The sequence below is a fragment of the Acinonyx jubatus genome, chromosome A2, assembly GCF_027475565.1.
Source record: "Acinonyx jubatus isolate Ajub_Pintada_27869175 chromosome A2, VMU_Ajub_asm_v1.0, whole genome shotgun sequence".
Classification (NCBI taxonomy): domain Eukaryota; kingdom Metazoa; phylum Chordata; class Mammalia; order Carnivora; family Felidae; genus Acinonyx; species Acinonyx jubatus.
Genome location: NC_069383.1, coordinates 135,583,286 through 135,602,435, shown reverse-complemented (window position 1 = coordinate 135,602,435; position 19,150 = coordinate 135,583,286). Strand labels below are relative to the sequence as shown.

At 41.8% G+C, this 19,150-nt stretch overlaps 1 long non-coding RNA gene across 13 annotated transcripts in view; it reads right to left on the bottom strand.

Moving 5' to 3' along the window:
• LOC106968858 (uncharacterized) overlaps positions 1-19,150 on the bottom strand; it is a 109,466-nt gene that overhangs the window by 80,738 nt on the left and 9,578 nt on the right. For 11 of the 13 annotated variants that reach the window (XR_008297089.1, XR_008297091.1, XR_008297086.1 and 8 more), the window contains one exon: positions 2,416-2,506. This is a non-coding gene — a long non-coding RNA (uncharacterized LOC106968858). Of the gene's footprint in view, positions 1-2,415; positions 2,507-10,280; positions 10,349-19,150 lie in introns of those variants that run through there. The other 2 variants (XR_003413842.2, XR_008297092.1) reach the window with 2 other exon arrangements.

The window sequence follows — 19,150 nt, the reverse complement described above, 5'->3', positions numbered from 1 at the left end:
AAGGTCAGGTATGAAGTCTGGGTGGAAATACGTGACGCGTGAGTCAGAGCCATGGTCAATGCCACTGCAGGACATCCACACAGTGCCTACACTCAGTATGAATGCTTGTGGAGTTTCTGCCCATTGTGGTTCAAATCACAGAAATGGGGATTTTGAGTCAATGCAAAAAAGACCCTCTACTGAGATGAGAAATGCGTTGCATTGGTTCATGCAGGTTCTTTGCTTTGTGTATGTGTTTGTTTTCAAGTCTCCTTTTCCTCGAGATGAGTGTAAGCAGATATTTCAACTCATGAATATCTATCAGTTGGCCTATGTGTGTCCCATTCTGAGACACAATGGCTACTCTTGGAGGCTACGAAACATTCTTTGGGAAAGTGATAACTGACATTTATTGAACACTTACACGTGCTAGGCACTAGGCACTAACTTCCATGTATTATCTCTTGTAAATCTTACAATAACTGTATCAGTTTGAGTCTACTGTCAACGTCTTTTAGCCTAACACTTAGGTTAAGCCACTTGCCCCATCCAGATCTTTCTGCCTAAAATGTTAATCCTCGCAAATTTTCAACTTCATTCTTTAGTGTCACGATCTCAGAATGACTGGGGACTTGGTAATAGTCATAACATTAAGATCATTCATTTCAGCCATGAAAATAAACTCTGGAAAAATACCTGAATCTATCGTGAATCGGACAAGAGCTTTAAATATGTTTTCTGTCCTAGGTTCTTAATCCCCTTTGGTTTTATTTCCATGGGGATTTATGCTGTTTTGGCAGCCACAGCTCACTGTTGACTCCGAGTATTCCTACCAGCCATTAAAATCCCCATCCTTTTTTTTTTTTTTTTTAAATCCATGCTACTAAGAAGTCTTGTTTTTTCCCTTCTCTACTCACACTGGAGGAACTTTTGGACATAAGTGCTGAATTTAGCTTTGTTAACAATATTCATCTAAATTTTTCTGATCTTTGTTTTTAAATAAATTATAGACAGTTCTAGGAATTATGATGTTTTGGTATTTTCTTGATCTTCAACAGCAAAACATCCATGGATTTTGGCCATTTTTGAACTGCCCAGTTTGAGCATCGTTCCTACTTGGAGTGAATTATTAGTCTAAATCATGGTGGGAAGCAGATCCCCCAGCCTCCGATTATAGAACTCAAAGGAGGCAGAGTCCCTCTCCCTGTCCCTGGCAGCCTGGGCATGAGCCCGTGACTGGGACTGGCCATTCAGATGATCCTGCCAGGGCCCGAGAATCTTTTTTTTTTTTTTAAACATTTATTTATTGTTGAGAGACAGAGAGAGACAGAGCATGAGCAGGGGAGGCACAGAGAGAGAGGGAGATACAGAATCCGAAGCAGGCTCCAGGCACCGAGCTGTCAGCACAGCCCGACGCGGGGCTTGAACCCACGAACCGCAAGATCATGACCTGAGCCAAAGTCAGCTGATTAACAAACTGAGCCAGCCAGGGGCCGCGGGGCCCGAGAATCTTAAGGGAATGATATGGAGATGTAGGAACAGTGCAGACATACTCACAGGGAGGTGGCAAGGCAGAGGATGCAGCTTTGAAAGGCCGAGGCATGGGGCTGGCTCCTGCGTTTTCACAGCATGGCCTGGGCTGGTTCCTGCTGCCCACGTTTCTTCAGTTCTTGAGCATCCACAGAGTTGTTTCTTCAGCCTCCAAATACATGCCTCTCCCACCCCCGCAGCTCTCTTTGGTGCTAAAGATAGCCAGTCACTTTCCAGCACTTGCAACTGCAACCCTGACGGTGGCAGTTCACCCCTCTGGTCTTCTGCTCTCACATGAAAGTGAGAGCCCGCCATCTCACAGCTGGACCAGAGCCACAGTCTCCTGCCTCTGCGTTCCCCCACACCGTGATCTTCACCCTGCAGCCCACTGGGCCATCACTTAAAACTGCAAGTCGTGTTAGGCCACTCATCGCATAAAACCCCTCAGTGGCTTTCCATCACATGAGGACCCAAACCCTAGCCTTCTACCTTGATTGCCTCCATTTTCAACCTCACATCCCTTCACTTCCTCCCACCCCCAAACTCCAATCCTTGATTACACAGAGCCTGGGCTTACTTCTGAGTATTTATGCTTTGGGGCGGTTCCTAGATTTAAAAAGCTCTTTCACTATCAGGAGGATTAAAAAAAAATCAGTTGCTGTTTACCTGGAATTCAAATTTTACTGGGTGTGTCCTATATTTTTGTTTGCTAAATCTGGAAACTTCCACCTGCGGTTCCTCGGCCTGGCCCTCTCCTCTCTCACTTCCTCACTGAGGCCTCACTAAATCACCTATCCAAAGATGCCACCCCCCACCAATGATGCTGCCTTTACACCATATTTATCAAAGCACTTACTCTCTCTCCAGTTACCTTACACTTCCATTTGTGACTATATATAGGCTTACCTGTTTTGGATGTGTCTCCAACTAGAAAGTGAATTTCATGGGGACACTGGTCTTGACTGCACTGGCCTCTGCTGTACTCCAGCACCCAGAACTGTGAATGGCAAGCGGGAGATGTTCCATAAATATATACCGGAAGAGCAAGTGAAATTAATGTCTGATAGGAAGCCAAAGAGGGAACCCGAAATTCAATCATTTTCCAAGGAAAATCTTTCTCCTTTCCTTTTTTAAAAAAGTTTCTGTGTGCCAATTACCCCCGAACTTTAAAAGTAATCTATATAGTAATAGCACTGGGCTTGCATAAAAGTCCACTTGCAATAAGGCATCTTACCCAAAAACCATGGTTATTTCATTAGAAATACTCAACGGGACACTGACTCCTAGGAAGCTATGTGTAGTTTCCTTTCTCCTCAATGAAGGTAGGATAATTATACCATTTTTCAACTCTAACTTGCTTTGTATCCTCTCGCTGAAAGGCGAGAAAGACACAATGAAGACTTGACTTATTGTTCTTCTATTTTTGTTTGAATAGGGATTTGAAAGGGGAACACTGTTCCCCTTATTTCTCTGACACCCTGAGTGTTCCTTGTGCTACCTCCAGTATGATGAATGGGACGCCAGGACCACATGAGTTTATTACATAAGAAGGCATCTGTTTTTCCCCTTTTCAGCCCAGCTTCATAAGAGCCATCAGTATTTTAATAGAGTTGGGTATCTATCTGGAGGTTTATAAACCTGGGAAAATGAGTTTGTGTTCCACAATGTAGACATGGATAGTTTTATTAATTTGGAGAACTCATCCCCCTGGAGAATGAGATTCTGTTTGAGCTGTCGGCTAGCCTTTCAGTCGTTCTAAAGTCCTATGCTTCTATTGTGTGAATAGAGCTGCAGAGCCTACAGAGAGATGCAACCTTTCTATAATTTGGAGAAGGATGGGGCCAAATATGAAGTGAAATTGAGAATGCACATCATTGTGACAAGAGCCCCATCCAGACTGAGAGAGGGAGGGAAATAAAGGCAGGAAAAGAGGGGGCAGGTGGGGAGAAAGAATTTACTGATCCTGTAACTGAGAAGTCTGCAGGTAGGTCTGGCTCAGGTATGGTTTGATACAGGGGTGCATCTCATGCCATCTCACTTTTGCTGTCTCCAACTTCCACCTCCTTCTTGCCTGGCTCCATTTTTGGTAAAGTTGTCCATAAAACAGTGGCATGATGCCTGCCAGTCTCTCCAATCTCTATTTCATCCAACTAGTGACCTCAGCAGAAATAAGAACTTCTCTTTGCTAATTCTGTCAACAAATGTCCCAGCGCTGATTCTCGAGAGGCTAACAGCTGGCTCAAGTGCCTTCCCTTGAAGCCATGTCTGTCACCAGGGGGATAGAACATACTTATTAGCCAGCCCAGGTCAATCCTGCCCCTTGGTCAAGGAGGAAGTGGTAAGTAATATTGACTGTGAGTGGGGAAGGGCTGATTTATTGAAGAAATTTGGGGTGCTGTTTCTAAATAAAGAAGGAATGATTATATAGCCTTCTTCTCCGCCCCGCCCCCACTTCCCCTTTCCCCATAATGCTCTACTGCTCTTACACTAATGACTTCCTAATAGCTCAGTACATTTGGAGGCCCAGAGGCTGCCGTCACTTCATTGTACCAAGATGAACACTGCAGACATGTTAATATAAACTGGACACGATGTACATTTGGCTTTCAAAAGACTAGACAGCAACCAGCAAAGCATATTCCTGAAGGCGTTTTCTTTCAGGCAACAAGTCACAGAGCAGAAGAAAGACCCTTCCTTTGCAAGCCTTTCACATACTACATGTTTCCTCATCCTATTTCTCTCAGTTCTCTCAAATTCAGGAGTGTTTTTGGAAAGAACAACACAGCTTCGAGTAACAATAGGGACCGCCTACATTATTCATCTAAATTTAAGTTATAGATGAAATAATGATTATGCCCCATTCCTAAATATATAAAACCATCACCATGCATAATAATGATAAGCCATCTTGCTGTGTGCTTCCTATTCCCCAGTCACTAAGTGAATAATGCTACAACAACCTTATGGGGCAGGTACTATTATTACCTCCATTTTACGGATAAAGAAACCGAGGCACAGAGAAGTTAAGTAACTTACGCCAAGTAACACAGCTATGAAATTGTAGAGCTGGACTCAAACCTAGGCAGTCTGATTTGGGCACCTGTGCTTTCACCATCAGATTTCGTGTTTCTTACCACATTTTGAATTTGCACGATCATCCTCCCTGAAGTGGTGTATCTGAGTGTTATCAGCCATACTCTGCCAATGATGGAACCAAGGCTTAGAGAAGGGAGGAGGGCAGGTTTCAGATTTTCTGACTCCTATCTTAGCATTGTCAGTAATTCCTGGCTCGTGTTCTAAGCTGTCCTGCCTGCACCGTGCTCTCCCATCCCCGTACCACTCTTTCCAGGCAAACCTAGCGTGGGATAAACAAACATTAGACCAACCCGTGACGTTGGTGAGAACAAAACCATTGGACCCAGACTGCTTTCGTCTGGATGCCAACTCTGTCTCTTACTCACGGGCCCATCACCCCCAAACTTTAAAAAAGTAATCTGTATAGTAACAGCATAGGTTATGACTCCTCTGGTCTTCATTAAGTGCCCCAAAGAGTCCCTATAAATAAGGATGAAATGAATTACTGTCTGTAAGAGTGTTGAGAACAGTGCCTGGCACATAATACAATACATATTCCAGGACCCATGTGTGCAGGGCCTTTTACTATTAGTTGTCAGGACTTCATACTGTTTAAAACACAAATCATCCCTCCCACCCCACACCCAAGGACATGTGGTAATGAATTTACTTTGTATTCTAATGATCTCTCTCTCTTTCAATATCTATATCTACACTCAACTTTTTTTTACTAGTGTTCTTACTCCAACAGAGAGAGTCTCATGACTCTGGCCATTTTCTGTCAAGTTAATCTGCTGACTTGGAATAACAAGCATGAGGAGGTGTGGGAGACCAAAGCCTAGGCGTGGAACAGTCAGGAGAAGCAGGACGGAACCTGAACCCAGGCACCTAAGGACCTGTGTGATCTTAGGAAAGTTACTCGACTTCTCTGAATTCCACTCCGTTCTGTGAAAAATGAGACTAGGAACACTTCCAGAACCGAGTGATGTGAGGCTGACTAGTGCATGTACTAAAGGCATGGCACACAGCTGGAAGTGGCAGCCGTTACCAGTAATGATTCAGCAGGCCTCCAGTTCTTATTACAACAGTGTTTTTCTGATTACGTGCTTTTTGCCTGTGAGAGCAGAGTCTTTGGAAGGTCTTTCAGAATTGTGCCTGCTTTGTGATGGTCTTTGTGGGCAGATGGTTCAGAGCAATGCCCCTGTTTGCTGGCCAGCTCTTTAGTCTCCAGACATAAGCATTTTTATATTTACTCTTCGTGAATATAGCAGTTATGTGATGTTTTAAAACTGCGGCCCAGTAATAAATGCCCAGCAGCCCAGACTCAGCTTCTATTTACTGAATCTCTGTGTGCCAGACATTTTACTATCGTCTACGCACTGAGCCTAGGACACTGGGAATTAATGGAACAGGAAATGCAACTTGCCTAAGTCATCGAGTTCCAAAGATGGGGGGCCAGCTCTAAAACTCATGCTCTTCCAGTCTGTTAATTATTTTCCCTCCTCTCCTTCTCCCTTTCCCTCCTGTCTTCCCTTCTTTCCTTCCTCTCTTCTTCACTCCCTCTCCTTTCTTCTTTATCACCTCTTCTTTCCCTCCCATTCCCCCTCTCTTTTTTTTTTTAATGTTTATTTATTTTTGAAAGAGAGAGCACGAGTGGGGAAGGGACAGAGAGAGAAGGAGACAGAGAATCTGAAGCAGGCTTCACGCTGACAGCAGAGAGCCGATATGGGGCTCGAACTCACAAACCAAGAGGTCATGACCTGAGCTGAAGTCAGATGCTTAACTGACTGAGCCACCCAGGTGCCCCTCTCTCACCTTCTTCTTCATCCAACAGATGTTTTCTGAGGACCTACAAGAATGTCAGGGTCTTGCTGATGTCTGGGACAAAAAAAAAAAAAAATGAAGGAAACACTTCCAGATACAGGTGACTTACTAGTCTCGAAAATCATTTTCTCAAGTAACTGTGGGGTTCTCATGAGTGAATACCCACCAGAACTCAAATCTTGGACAATCTATTAGGTGTCATCCCAGATGATTTCAAGTAAAGTTCTTTGTTTTCTTTTGAAATGTTGACATGTAGGCTCTTGCCATGAAATTTGAATTTAGAGTAAGGATTTTATTAATGAAAGAAACAATACAAATATAAAAAATAGAAACATCTAGGGGTGAAAATTAGGCCATGAAACTATCAGTATATTGGTGCTTAAAAGGATATTACTGTGGTATCATATTCTATGCCCATATAACTTTCTTAAATCCATTTGTATAGGCCTGACAAGGAGAAGGAAAGGTAGAGTGAGTAGAAGGGAGATGACAGAGAAAGGACAATGTAAATAATGCAGGAAATGTAAGCCGTACTCCATCAGCGTCCGCCCTGGATTGAGCTTGGGATCTGATGGGAATCTACTATTTCCAGGCTTACCTCACAGTGCAGGTACCTTGCCATGCTTAATGTGATTCTAGAGCTTAAAAGTATTTTTTTTTATTATACATGTCCCCTAAATGCCAAGGACCTAGTGCTCAAAAAAAAGGGGGGGGGCGGTGATCTTAATGGCTGTGCAAGAGTGACGGACAACAGCATGTTGATCTCTAATGCAGTGCCATTTAAGGGCTTATCAAGATGGTAATTTTGATGGCACACATCTTTCAGCTTACGTTCTGACTTAGGAAGCTTACCGTCTTGTGGTAAAACACACCTCTGCAGTATATTTAAAATCAGTGTCTGCTAAGCTCCCTATGTAATATATAATGGATGTGCATTTGCAAATTGTAATAATCTCTAGAAGGAGATAATTTGCAAGGACATTAACTTGATAGGCAGGGCACCATTAATTAGAAATCTTAGCATGTTGACTTCTAAATGGCGAATTAAGCCTCTGTTGAGATCAACTGCAGGTAAGAGGCAAGGAAGAACAACCCAGGAATATGAAAATAGTGTTCACCTTTGAATTTGACTCAGCTCAAAGAGACAGTAAAGTCCAGGAGGAAATCTGGGTAAGAAAAAAGTATCCACCAACATATTAAAAAAGAAACCACAGGGAAAAATAAAAGCTTTCAAAATTAAAAATAGAATCCATTACCTGTTGAAACGCTTGCATCACTGCGAGATCTGAAAACACTCTTCGGATTGCTTTTTTAAAACAAGTGTGTAAAATGTCTTGAAATCCTCCAGAGACACACCAACCATTTTACTAGATTTAAATATTTCTTATATAATTTGACATTATGGTGTTTTTCCCCACACATCACAAGAATGTAAAGTGATACCATTTTAACTGTCAAGAAATAGAGAAGCATCACACTTATATTTAAGTCCTGCCATTTTGTCACTTCTTTCTCCCTTTTAAAAATTTGATGGGCATCAGGAACCTCCATTCCTTAGTTTTAAACCTATCCATCACAACCTGGATTTGGACGTTGCTGAGTGTGTGCCTTTGAGTTTTACCGAGGGTTGATCGGGGGGAGGGTGCGGGAGAGGAGTAAATGGGTGATGGGCATTGAGGAGGGCACTTGTTGGGATGAGCACTGGCTGTTGTATGTAAGCGATGAATCATGGGAATCTACCCCCGAAACCAAGAGCACGCTGTATACACTGTATGTTAGCCAACTTGACAGCAAATTATATTTAAAAACAAGAAGTAAGTTTTGAACTCTTCAATTATTGATCATTTGCTACAGTTTCCTGAGTAGTTTGGACTGAAAGCGGCAGGCTTGCCCGGAATCACCACGAAGAGGGATGGCTGGTAAGGCAAAGGACGCCCAAAGTTTTCTTCTCTCCTTCACGGACCACTCTCCAGAGGCGCGCTGGGCAGTAAATAAACAAGCTCCTCTTTTCTTCTGACTCTCACAACCCCAGGTAAAACATGGCCCTGAGAAGCACGTTAGGGAACCGACAAAAGAAAAGTACCCCTCTTTCAGACATCTTATTATTTGGAAACCAACAAAGCATCAGGTAACCATTTCACAAGTTTTTGATTAGAGTTTTCTCAGTTTTAAGCAACAGAACAACCCTGGACCTCTTTCTTATCTTAGGCAAGAGAAAGCGTACTCTGGAACCATAACCTAGAGAAGGTGCAGGCGCATGATAGAGGCTCCAAGGCAACTTCGAAAAGTGGTGAGCCCAGACACATTATTACTAGGGAAGGGGCAGGCGGCCACAGGGCCTTTGCTGGGGCAAGTCCCACTGGCCCTTCCTCTGCTCCTTCTGCCATGTCCTCAAGATTCAAACACCTAGGACAGAGAGCCTCAATGTCAGCCTTTAGGTAATAGGACTGCCACTACCAGCCCAATCCAGCCTTCTAATGAACTCTGAGTTATAAGAACTGTATGAAGTTCTCTTTTTTTTTTTAATTAAAAAAATTTTTTTCAATGTTTATTTATTTTTGAGAGACAGAGAGAGACAGAGCGTGAGTAGGGAAGGGGGAGAGAGAGAGGGAGACACAGAATCCGAAGCAGGCTCCAGGCTCTGAGCTGTCAGCACAGAGCCCGATGTGGGGCTCCAACCCACAAACCGTAAGATCATAACCTGGGCTGAAGTCAGACGCCCAACTGACTGAGCCACCCAGGCGCCACAAAGTTCTCTTTTAAAGAATAAGCAAGAGCTAAATTTTCCCACTTTCAGTTACCTGTGTTCCACTTGCCATCAACATTCCTTAAACATTTATTTTGGGTATGTAGATAATAAATTGGAAACATGTTTATTAAATGACAACAAATAAGCCATTACTAATTAATTCTCCTGATTTGGAGTTCATTTACTGATATTTGAAGTAAAATGTGCATTTTCTCCAGAGAGCTACTGAAGATAAATTGTTTTCTAAAAGAATGGGAACAAAAATTTGTCATTCAAATTTTTTCACTCATTGGCAGGAAAAAATCCTCATGGCTGGCAAAGAGTCTTATTTCAGTGGTTTCTTATAGTGTTTTGATGAAAGAGCTGGTTTGAAGCTGCAAAAATATGTATAGAGGGGCCCCTGGGTGGCTCAGTCTGCGAAGCACCTGACTCTTGGTTTCAGCTCAGGTCAAGATCTCACGGTTCATGAGTTCAGGCCCCACATCAGAGTCTGCTCTGGCAGTGAGGAACCTGCTTGGAATTCTCTCCCTGTCTCTGCCCCTCCCCCACTTGCCCTGTCTTCTGTTTCTCTCAAAATAAATAAACTTTAAAAAATATGTACAGAAAATATGAAAACATATTTTTATTATAACGGGACACCACTCACGGGATTCCACACAAGGTGAGCCAGGGACATACCTCTGCTCCAAATACAACATAGCATTCCAACAAAAACTGAATTGTTCTAAACTAAACTGACCCCAAAGGCTGGTCCTGGAGGAAAACACCTGTGTCTCCATGAGTCCACAAGGTGGTTCTGGAAGAGTTACTTGTCTGGGACTAGGGAGCCTCCCATCTGTTTTATCTTCCACTCTCAAGTGTCTCAGTGTTAAAGTAAAAATTCTGGGCTCTATGCCTTCTAATTCCTCTTCATCAGCACTAGACTTAATTATTTACATGTAATTTGTGGGAAGGTTAGCGCTTAATTTTTAAAGCAAGTGATCATCAGTGTCTTAACAAGTCATGTTTCATACCGATAGGGGTGTAAAAAGTGTGAACTATTCAGTCTCCTGTTTTTCCCATAAAATGAAAAAAATCTGAAACCACCTATTTCCCATAATCTCGTCATAACCCACTCCCTTACCTTCTGTTTACTGCTAGTGTTGAAATTGGCATGAACCTGGCTGGATCCACTATTCAATGAGCCGTGTAGAGATTACGTGTCATAGAAGGAGTCCAACAACAATTATGTGCCAAGAACTCTCACTCCAGGAGCCTCCCACCTCTGTGTGGCCATGGAAGAGTGGGGGGCATGTCACAGCAGAGTTTCCAGTTAACTACATACTATTACAGTCCGATAAATATCAATGCTGCCACGTTCTATCCATTCTTCTTTCTGATTTTCAATATTTTCCAAATGGCATGCAATATGAAAAACTTAAGGCACATCAGACCCAGGAGAAGTGGGAGGGAACTTCATTAGACATACTAAAATGTGTTAACATAAATATTACTGGATTTGAATATTAAATTTTACTAGCATATAGCTTGTGAATTTAACACCTCTGCTGAAAATGACCCTGCTGGAAGCTTGCCCTGTGTGTGTAATTCTAAGAAAGAGATTCAAGAGTTCTCCTTCATAAAAATGGAACATCTGTCATCATGTCGTTAACTGGACTAACTAGAGAGAGCCAGCACTGGGGACGCTGCATTTTTATTTTGGCATTTTAAAGACTTCTTGTGTCTTTTCCCCGCCATACATATCTCCATTTCCTCTTACACTTCCTTCTTCCTCCTCTGCTGCCGCTTCTCCTTAGACACGGCTCTGTTCTCATTTCCATGAAACTCTGATCTAACATCAGTTAAACATTCTCTACAGGGCCTGGAGCTCTTTGGAAAATAGATGTTATATAGATCTAATGAATAAATAAAAGACCAGCTATATCCTCAGGCCCTCGCATTGCCTACTGCTGATGAAGTTAGCAATTTTCCAGGATTTGACTAAGTATGTTACTGCAAAGAAGACTATGAAACAGAGTAAACTTCATTTAAATGAGGAGAGGAGACTTTGGGGATAATTCCAACCACAGTAAGGGTCTAATCATATCGTCTGTACTTATTCCTTTTGTATTTTTATATTTTTGGCTAAGGTATCTGTATCCAGCTCTTATTCATAAGACATTAAAATGCATTTTATAAACCTTCACTCCTTCTGTATTGCACTTCTATTTTTCTGTTGGAATAACACATGCATAGTTAGGAAGCCTGTGTGTTTATGTAATTATATTTGGGTTTCTGGAAAATTCCTCTAGGGATACTTGATTGATTTAAAATAAATGAAAGATCATTTGTAAGCTTATGGGAGGCTTGGAGAGTTGAAAGCAGCGGTATGCTGAGTACAGACGCTGGTATCATTATAAGAGGACCATAAACATTGCTGTTTCGGCTTTGCTGATCCCTCAATTGCCACAGATTCTCCACTTAATCACATATCTCAACATCTAAAAATTCGAAAAAATTCTCTTTCTCTTTTGTCCCAACACATTAGGCCTTTTTATTATTCAAGCAAAGGACAGTGATGTCTTTGGAAGTGACAATTTATTTCGTGCCTGCTTCTCTCCACAGTGTCAATGGCTGGAGCAAGGGAAGTGATGTGAATTGCACTCTGTGAAATAATGAAGCAAATAAGGGGTGTCTTCAGATGGGAGTGAGCACATTTACATTTGTAAATATTTCCTATATGGGTGCTTTAATTGTGTGAAAATAATTCACTGACATGGATATAATGTGGAGTGGAAAGGGGAGGAACACAGAAGGATTTTATAGGCACTCCCCTTGGAACAGTTTTCTTGGAATGAGTCAGGCCTAGTCTCCTAAGCTATATGGATGATGCGTTTTATTGGCTTTCCCTGTCATTTTAATAAGATGATTTTGGTCTCAGAAGTATGTCTTTGTTTAATATATTGGCCAGTATGGTAATGAGCTACTGCTTAAAAAAAAAAAAAGTGGTATGCCATTAAATGGGCTCATCTTGGAAGATTTGCATTTTTCTCTGCAAAATATTTATAAAGTAAATTTCCTGAAAATTGCCTAGTACATTTAATCACAGCTGATTGGCCTAAGAGTGAGCATGTGGCATACAGTTAGTCAAGCCATAACAACTAATAACCTGTGAGATAGCAGAATTCAGCAATAGAAAAAATAAATTGAGCCCCTGTGATTGTCTATCTCTTGGGAGTTTGAACTGGGAAAAGCGAGAGAAGGAGTCTCGCTCTGTAAGTCTGAATAGAGAGGCCCTAACAGGGTTAGACCATGGCAGGCAGTGTCTAGGAGGGATCTCCAACCACGAGAAAGTGCCAGCTATATGATAAAGATAGTATCATATCAACAGGGCACAAAGTTAGAAATCACAGTTGGATAGGAAATAAAGCTCAGCACAAGTATTTGCTATATTATCCCCTTTTTCCTTCCTTTTCCTCTTCCTTTCTCTCTTCTTTCCTTTCTTCGATCTATCTTCCCTTCCCTCCTTCCTGCCTTCCTTCCTTCCCCTCTTCCTTCATCGTTTTCTTCTTTCTTTTCTTCCTTTCTCCCTTCTATTTCTTTCACAAACATTTCCTAAAACTGTATCTCAGGAGGCAGCCATAATGATAAACAAGACAGACATAGGTGCTGCTTTCATTATGGGGGCTTTAATCAAATAAAGGGAATGGACAAGTACCAGGTCCTTGCTCTAACCTTGGTCTCCAGATTCATGGAGTAATATAGGTGAAGGCATTTGGTCAGATGGCAGGATCTTAGGGCATACAACATGGACAGGGACGCAGACCAAACCTGAAAGAGCAGGGAAAAGAAGTGACAAGTGCCAGAATGACAACCTCCACCAGCCTACTCTCCACGATCCCACCCCACTCTCCCTCCTCTCCATGCAGCTTTCCAGAAGACAGACCATTTCTGACAGGTGGTCCCTGTATCAGGAGAGATCATAACTCGTCCTATAATATCCTAAAGAGGCCATGGTTAGATTCCTTGGATCCTGTGGCAGAACTCGAAAGTCTTAGAACACTCTGTATCTGATAACCCTGATGAGTTACTGGAGGTGTCCTCAGTGTATAGTAGAGTGTTGTGGTAGAGGATCCCTGTTGTGCCAGGATATCTACTGAGTGGATGGATGGATGGATGGATGGATGGATGGGTGGATGGATGGATGGATGGATGGATGGGTGGATGGATGGATGGATGGATGGATGGATGGATGGATGGATGGGTGGATGGGTGGGTGGATGGATGGGTGGATGGGTGGGTGGATGGATGGGTGGGTGGATGGGTGGATGGATGGAAGGGTGGATGGGTGGATGGTGAGACTGGAGAAGCAAGCAGAGGCCAAGCCTGCACCCCACTCCAGCACAGATGGCAAAAAGCCTCAGGCCATGCAATCGGGGCATGCCTTCTTCAAGGTGTATAAACCATGGGCATTTAAGGGCAAAAATCTCTACCAATGGGATTTTTGTTCCTACTGTCAAGATTTCAAGGAATGAAAATGATGGTTTGTTTTAAGCATAATAGGTTTCCTACACCAAGAAATCGACGATATTAACTACATCTTGCCAAGAATGCTGGCTGCACCTGAAACTGCCCATTGGAAAGTAAAGAAGGTATTGAATAAACCTTAAATCCAGCCCCTTTTTGGATGTCATTAAGGTGGCAACCGAACATTTATCTGATAATACAATCAATGCAGAGACTCAGTCTGCCTATTTCAGGCCCATGTTTTCTATGGTCACATTTTTGGGTGTTTTAATTTCCCAGTTAACTACCTCCACTCTCCTCTGTAGTGGTTTGGGGTGGACACAAATTTGTTTTCCGGATGGACAGAACACCCCATCATTGGAAATGCCTTACTAAAGAGGAGAGCAGTTCCAAGGAGGTATTTATGGAACACTGGCTGTGGGCCAATCATATGCCAAAGTGTAAAATATGTATATAATCTCATTTAATCATCTGGGCACTCCTACTAGATGATTACATGTAGTGCCATGTTCAAGGTCACACATGGAAGGAATGGTCGGAGTAGATTTTGAACCCAAGAAGGATACAGAGAAACATACAAAGCAGGCAACTTTGTGGAGTCAGAGGCAGAGATGAGTTCAGCTACCACAGCCAAGGAATGTCTGGGGCCACTGGAAGCTGGAATAGGCAAGGAAAGATACTCCTTCAGAAACACTGGAGGGAGGAAGCCCTATCAATACCTTCATTTCGGACTTCAGGCCTCCAGAAATGTGAGAGAATACATTCTTATTATGTTAAGCCACCAGAGTTATGGCAGCCGTGTTACGGCAGCCCCCAGAAACTGGTATGTTCCCCATCAAAAAGACAATCAATAAACAGACATAGATGGATATATAAGTGAATGACTTGAGGAGTCAGTGAGTGGTAACTAATTCTCTACATCAAACCAGGGACTTTTAGAAATTTACTGGACAGCTAGATCTTACCAGGTGGGTAAACGGAGATATAAAGAGGTGAAAACACCTGCCTGAGGTCCCAGGATGAGTTAAGAACCCATTATTTCTGGACTCCCACTCTTTCCCACCTACCACCAAGTTTTGCTGGCACTCTGTTGTCAGATTCTAAAGCAACTTCTTGTAATTACACTTGATCTCTGCAAGAGCTTCATAACGGAGGCAGAATCAAAGTAGGCTAGGCATTGCGATAGATGAGCTAAAAGCTAAAAAGGTGCAATTAAGAATCTCTTAACTGTAGTGTCAGTTGCAAAAACTCTTCCACAAGCTTGAAGGCTGCAGAGTGGGAGGCTGATACGTCAACGCTTTTCTCTTCTTTGCTTATCTCAGCCAATGTGATATTTTGTTCTTGTAGGGGAACGTGTTTGCTCTGAACCTCTCCACCTCTCTGCCTTAGCCCACGCTGTACCCTCTGCTTGGATTGCCTGGCCTGTATGTCTATATATCAAAATCCTACTCTCTTTAAGACTAAACTCAAACACCGGCTCTCCTCTGACCTTTTGAGCTCTGAGCTCTCTAGCATTTAGAGATGTCAGCAACTTCTGGGTCTTAGCTTGCTGGACTGGCTTTACCTTGTACTAGCCAAGCAACCATGATTAAGTCTCACTTAATTTCTCTGAGCCTTACTTTGTGCTAATTCATTCAATCATACAATCTTCAGTATTTTGTGAGCAACCAATATGTTCCAGGTAATGTTCTTAGTGCTGGAAAATGAGGGAAAAATACAGACAGACTAGGATCCTGCTGTCATAAAAATTGTATTTGAGATTGGGAGGGGCAGATAACAAACGCATAACAAATGGCATAATATCACGTAGTGGTAAGTGTTATGAAGAAATAAAAACAAGCTCTCTAGGAGAATGGGTGCAAGGAAACTGGAGGTTTAAAGGGGTATTCATGGAGGAAATGATACCCTGGAACCTGATGAGGAAGAGCCTATCTGGAGCAGATATGGAGGAAAAGCAGTCCCTGCAGAGACAGGAGCAATAGCTCCAGTGTGGAACCTATCTTGCTTGGTACCTTCAAGGAACAGAAAGACCAATATAACTGGATCAAAGGGATAAGGGTCATTGGAGGTACATATGAAGAAGTAGACAGAGAAGATGCTGAAGGACCTTGTAAACTATGGAAAGGATTTTGGATTCCATTCTGTAAGTAGTAGGAAGCCATAAAAACATTCTAAACAGGGTGCTGCCATAATCTGATTTACTTTTTTAAAATGACTCTGGCTACTAAGTGCAAAATGAGCAGGGAATTAACAGCGGAAGCAAGGAGACCATTTAGAGGACAATGTCTTAGTCTCAGTAATAGATGACGACTCCTGAGGTCGAGGACTATGCGGTGGAGCTGGAGAATGGCGGCCAGATTTGGGATACGCTGTCGAGGTAGAACTGACACAATGGACTGGAGATTGGCGGTAAAGGATGGTGCAATCACCTAAGGATTACCCCTAGGTTTCTGACTTGGGCCAGCCGAGGTGCCATTTACTGAGTGGACACTAACTCCACACCTCTTTACGGTCACGATCCAAGCAGTGGCATCCCTGGATTTGTGAAGTCTGTATTTGTGAGGAACTAGAATGTAGCAATTAAGAATTTGAGCTCTGGGGGCGCCTGGATGGCTCAGTCAGTTAAGCGTCCAACTCTCGATTTCATCCTAGGTCATGATCTCACGGCTTGTGAGTTCAAGCCCTTCACCAGGCTCCACGCTGATGGTGTGGACCCTGCTTAGGATTCTCCCTCTCTCTGTCTCTCCGTCTCCTCTTTCAGTGCTCTCTCTCTGAAAATAAATAAATTAAAAAAAAAAAAAAAAGAATTTGAACTCTGGAGGCAAACCTACGGTTGAATCCTGGATCTGCCATTTCCCTGCTGTGTGTGTCCTTGGATAAGTGTATCGACTTCTCTATGGCTCAGTTTTCTCAACTGAAAAATGAGCGGTAGAGAACAGCTGTTATTTTGAGGATTTAATAAGATAATGTGTGTAAAGTGCTTAGTACAATCCCTGGGACATTAGGCATTCAAAAATGTTGGTAGTAATAGTCTTTGCTGCCCTCATTTCTTTTTTGTTGTACTTTCCTGGAAGAAGTATCCCAGCTCTTAAGACTTCCAGGGCTCCTGTGGTTCTTTCTGATTCTCCTACTCTCTGTACTTCACCTAGGCTCCTCTCTCATAACATCATTATTACTCCTTGTCAAAACTCACTTGTCTCATGCCTAGCTCAGCCATTGTGTTGGCCTTCATTACCACTTCCATTTGTACAGCTTTAGAAGAGGCTGTCTTATATAAGGGAATATTCATTGAACTTGGAGTCAAACATCTCATTCACTAAAACACAAGCTGGAACTTTAGTTTCCAACAAGGTAAAATAATTTTTTGAACAAATCCTTCTGAACTTGTAAAGCTGAAGTATCAAGAATTTAGAGGAGAAATTTTGTTGGGATAAGGCAAGAACTATTATTTACTACTCTCATCACCCTCAGAAATGGACTGGCAGCACAAGTTTAAATTCCAGTGAGACCAAAATAGCCCTACGAACTAGAGCTTAATGCAAGGCTTTGTGTATTGTAGGCACTAAATAAATACCTAATCAATTAGTTTGAAGTAAATGTTTGTGCACTGCACAATTGTACTATGATTGAAGAGGAGGCAAGACTAGAGATACTCAAACAAGACTTCATTTGTACTAAGTAGTAGGGCAAAGTTTACCCACTTGCTCTATAATTTTAATTTTCACCAAGCCTCAAGTCAATATAACTTAATATCACAGACCCAGATTTTTTCCTGCATAGTCCCCATGATGAATTACTTACCTGCATAATTTAAAATAATTTTTACTGTCATGAAAGAACAAATGGTAATTAAGTGAGGTTCTAGCATTTATTAAGCCTTTGAGATTCCGTCTGTGTGAGTGACACTTAAGTCTTGTCATTGTAGCTAAAACTCTGCTTACTGAATTCCAGCTCAGTTCCCACAATGGTTTAGTGATTGCACCACAGCTAAAACAATTAAGCACATTTCTTGGAAGTCAAATGGGGCTTGGAACAAAAGTGGAAATCTCTGAGTTTCCATTTGAAGGGTGAGTTCAAAATGTAAATGACTTTCTTCTGATAAATACCAAGAGTAGAGAATGACAGGCAAATTTCTTACCTAATTAGGAAATACTTTTTACTGCGATAAAGTCTCTAGATTTAAAATTAGACTGGTTGTCAACCTATGGAATTGGTTGAGTCATGTAGACGTCTAATACAATAGAATGTGGATCTTGGCTTCTATATTTAGCTTCACTCAAATTCACTCTTTCCTATTTTTACATGCATACAGCCCAACTTAGTAACTGGTAATTACTGCATAAGATAAGAGATATCCAGGGTTTTTCTTAGATTGCAAGAAGGGCCTTGTCTATAGAATTATATTTCTCAGTTAATGAATTCTAATGAGATAAAAACTTGACTTTGACACTTTGTTTGACAGTTTCACATAGAAAAAGACTGAGTCTGTATGGCCATTCACTGCCCCCTTAACCTCAATCTAACCACCTCAAAATCCATGCCCTTTACCATGGCAGCTCAAGTCCTTTTTAGAGAGATTAAAGTACCACAACAATTTAAGAATTTTTTTTTCACTGTAATTACTAGCAGGAGAAAACTCAATGCACATGTTTGGTTATACTCATGGGTCTTCGGTTTTATCTTTATATATAAAGTGTCAGGTATTTTAGGTGAGACTGAGATGGTCTTACATGCTACCTATTACAGAATAGGTGGTAAACGTATTCAGACATGATCATGCATAATAACACCTCTCTAAAAGAGCCAAGCGTATCCTGCTACATTAACAGCATAATTTAGAATTATTTAGGGTGCTTTATGAAATGCCTCATTTTGTATACTCCTTATTTATCCTTCACAGTAAGGTAACATTTAAAGGCAACAAAATGATTATGAACACCAGATAAAGGAAATGTGTAGGCCACAGTCATATTGCCAGCATATTTACTGTCTTTATGAAAGCTCTAAATGGGAAAACACATGGTATTTATTTGTCTTCCAATCCCAACATATCTTTAAAATAAATCAACCTTGACCACATGGGCAAATTGCATTAAAAATTCATAAAGACTCTTTTTTCAACAGGGCCAGCTGTTCTCCTTTTGATTCTAATTATTTTACTCAGGACAGGCACTGGGCATTTCCTGCCACAAAGAGAGGTTCACATGTCTGTAACAGAATCTTTTTTTTTTTTAATTTAATTTATTTTTTAAATTTACATCCAAGTTAGTTAGCACAGAGTGCAACAATGATTTCAGGAGTAGATTCCTTAATGCCCCTTACCCATTTAGCCCATCCCCCTCCCACAACCCCTCCAGAACCCTCTGTTTGTTCTCCATATTTAAGAGTCTCTTTTGTTTTGTCCCCCTCCCTGTTTTTATATTATTTTTGCTTCCCTTCCCTTATGTTCATCTGTTTTGTTTCTTAAAGTCCTCAGATGAGTGAAGT